The sequence below is a fragment of the Onthophagus taurus genome, chromosome 3 (genome assembly GCF_036711975.1).
Source record: "Onthophagus taurus isolate NC chromosome 3, IU_Otau_3.0, whole genome shotgun sequence".
NCBI classification, from domain to species: domain Eukaryota; kingdom Metazoa; phylum Arthropoda; class Insecta; order Coleoptera; family Scarabaeidae; genus Onthophagus; species Onthophagus taurus.
The window spans coordinates 20961613-20964791 of record NC_091968.1 but is presented as its reverse complement, the minus strand read 5'-3'; the positions used below and the strand labels follow the sequence as shown (position 1 = coordinate 20964791).

Here is a 3179-nt window from a genome sequence, read left to right as displayed (position 1 = left end):
TCCACAATTACGTGACGCAATTTTCGGTGGAATTATCGTAGATTACCGGGGCTTTAAAAGGAACTTTTCCGGAAGTGTAATTAGCACTTTTTCAAGATGATATCTCAAAATGTTTTTAATCTAGGTATATTTTGAATTCATTTAAAATCATTATTTGTTAATATAATTTTTGATTAAAAAAAGGCAAAAAAATGAAAGTTTTAATCGAAACTTTCTAGGCCCCGGCGGGATTCGAACCCACGATCTCCTGTTTACTAGACAGGCGCTTTAACCAACTAAGCCACGGCGCCGATGCTTCGACATCGTGCAAGGTTATTTTACCAGGATCGTCAAAACAAAACGATATTTTAAAATAATATTGGAAGATAAGACAAGAATAAGTGTTAATTTAATTAAAAAAATAAGTTAGATTAAAAAGATTTTTTTAAATTGATTGATATTGTGCAAAAAAACGCTCAAAGCGTTTAGGCCCCGGCGAGATTCGAACTCGCGATCTCCTGTTTACTAGACAGGCGCTTTAACCAACTAAGCCACGGCGCCGTTGTATATAAGTTGGTGTGTTAAGCGATTCGAGGAGTTTGAGATGTCTAGATAATGTAGATAATGGATTTAGGTTCGAAATGATAAAAATATTGCTTTATAATTTGAAACTTACGCAACACTTTTGAGATTAAGAAATTATTATCTTTAATTAAACGATAAATTGAACTAGAGGTGTTGTTATATGAAAGGTTTTTGAAAAAAGACCACTTTTCCTCCGTAATTGTTATAAATTAATCAATCTGAGACGTTTCGGGAACACCGCCCATCTTCAGTCTACAAATAGTCACTCGTAATATTATCTACAAAAAAACCACAACAAAAGACCATAAAAATCTCAAACCACACAAAAAAAATACAAAAATTAATCGGTGTCAAATGTTAAAAAAGTTTACCTCAGATTGATTAATTTATAACAATTACGGAGGAAAAGTGGTCTTTTTTAAAAAACCTTTCATATAACAACACCTCTAGTTCAATTTATCGTTTAATTACAATTATGTAGGACACAACTATCCATGCGGGAGAGGGCGGAATAGTAGGGGATCTCTACGATGATATCTTGAAAGAATTGCAACATTTACACGGTTTTATTGTAAGTGTCGAATGTAAAATATTTGTAAAACCTCTAATCAAACTGATTAATGCTAAAGCAAAACTAACCTTCCTAAAAAATTCCAAAAGTTTAAAATTGATTCCAAGACACATTGCGCAGCATATACATAAAATAGATAGCATTTACTATGATGAATATCCGATTGATAGATCACATATTTATAAAGAATTTGGAAACAAAATGTTAAAATTAGAAATAAAACAGACATATTGGTTAATGAATAATTGCACAGATATATTATTGAATTGTTACTGTGGCAGCAGCTCTATTTAAAAACAAAATGTATTTTCATTTGTTATTATTTTTATATTTGCCACACAATTGTTTTTGATGCAAAACAGAACAGACGAAAATTTTACAGTTTTCACCGATCACAAACCTATAACTACGGCAATATTTTCTTCAACAGAAAAAACACCACGACAAACCAGATACCTAAATTACATAACACAATATACATCCGATGTGAGATACATTAAGGGAAATTCCAATATTGTTGCAGACGCTTTGTCCAGGACAAATATTGAATCCCTAAATTCTCAGTACCCCGACACACTTACACTTTACAAAGCTCAAATCACAGATATCGAATTGTCGAACCTACTACATAAACAATTTTCTCACACTCACCCTACAACACCCTATCAGTTATTGCTACAACCCACAACGCTACCTGATATCAAATTATGGTGTGAAATATCAACGGAATCTCCGCGAATCTACATTCCGCAGCAATTTAGAGAAATAGTTATACAAAAATTTCATGGTTTATCTCACCCTGGCATTCGAGCAACCATTCATTTAATAAAAACAAAATTCTTTTGGCCTCATATGTCAAAACAAATTCGTATTTGGACAAAATCATGTTTACAATGCCAGAAAGTTAAGATACAAAGGCATACAAAATCGCCAATTCTCAAAATCAAAGTTCCAAAAGTTCGATTTGAACACATTCACATTGATTTGGTTGGCCCACTTGTTCCATCTCTTGGATGTACTTATCTGCTCACAGTCATTGAGCGTTTCACACGGTGGCCAGAGGCTTTTCCTCTAAAAGATATCTCTGCAGCCTCTATTGCAGATATTCTTTTCAGGCATTAGTTCAGCCGTTTCGGTATTCCTACCATGATCACTCACGATCAAGGACGACAATTCGAATCACTATTATTTTCAAAATTCCAATTATTTTTAGGTACTCATCAAATACACACATCTGCTTATCACCCACAAAGTAACGGTATGATTGAACGATTTCACCGTACTTTGAAATCAGCGATTATTGCTCGAGGTAATTCTTCTAGATGGAACAATGACTTGCCTTTGATTCTCCTAGGTCTCAGGTCATCCCTAAAGGAGGATTTAGGTTGCTCATCCGCTGAATTGGTTTATGGTCAGCAACTCAGATTACCAGGAGAATTTTTCTTACCTACCGAACCATCAATTGAAACTGAACCATTATTAACACGTTTAAAATCATCTTTTGCTGACATTAAACCAGTTCAGTCAACCATACATTCCAGCCAAAAACCTTTTGTTCACAAAGAATTATTCAGGTCAAACTTTGTATTTATTAAAATTACTGGAATTAAACCTACGTTGTCTCCTAGGTACGAAGGTCCCTTCAGAGTGTTGAAGAGATTTTCAAAATTTTTCGTGGTATTGAAAGACAGTAAAGAAATAAATGTAAGCCTCGATTTGCTGAAACCGGCTTTCTTTCTGGACGAAAACGTTTCTCCTGAAGTCAACAATTTAATAATTAATAAAACTAAAAAAGTACATTTTAAATTTTAATTCAAATTTTTGACTAAATGTTTTCCCTCCTTCTGTTCTTTCTTTATAGGAGGGGAAGTGGATGTAGCGTGCTGTGGCAGCAGCTCCATTTAAAAACAAAATGTATTTTCATTTGTTATTATTTTTATATTTGCCACACAATTGTTTTTGATGCAAAACAGAACAGACACAAAATAAAAAGTCTACCAAAAGTTAATTTTATAATTATTGTATTATTATGTTGGCTAATACC

At 33.3% G+C, this 3179-nt stretch overlaps 2 non-coding genes across 2 annotated transcripts; both read right to left on the bottom strand.

The window, feature by feature from the left end:
* Positions 1–216: 216 nt before the first annotated feature.
* Positions 217–290, bottom strand: TRNAT-AGU (transfer RNA threonine (anticodon AGU)). The gene has a single exon. It is a non-coding gene; the product is annotated as a tRNA-Thr (tRNA).
* Positions 291–466: 176 nt separating this feature from the next.
* TRNAT-AGU (transfer RNA threonine (anticodon AGU)) lies at positions 467–540 on the bottom strand. The gene has a single exon. It is a non-coding gene; the product is annotated as a tRNA-Thr (tRNA).
* Between the last annotated feature and the right edge of the window lie 2639 nt (positions 541–3179).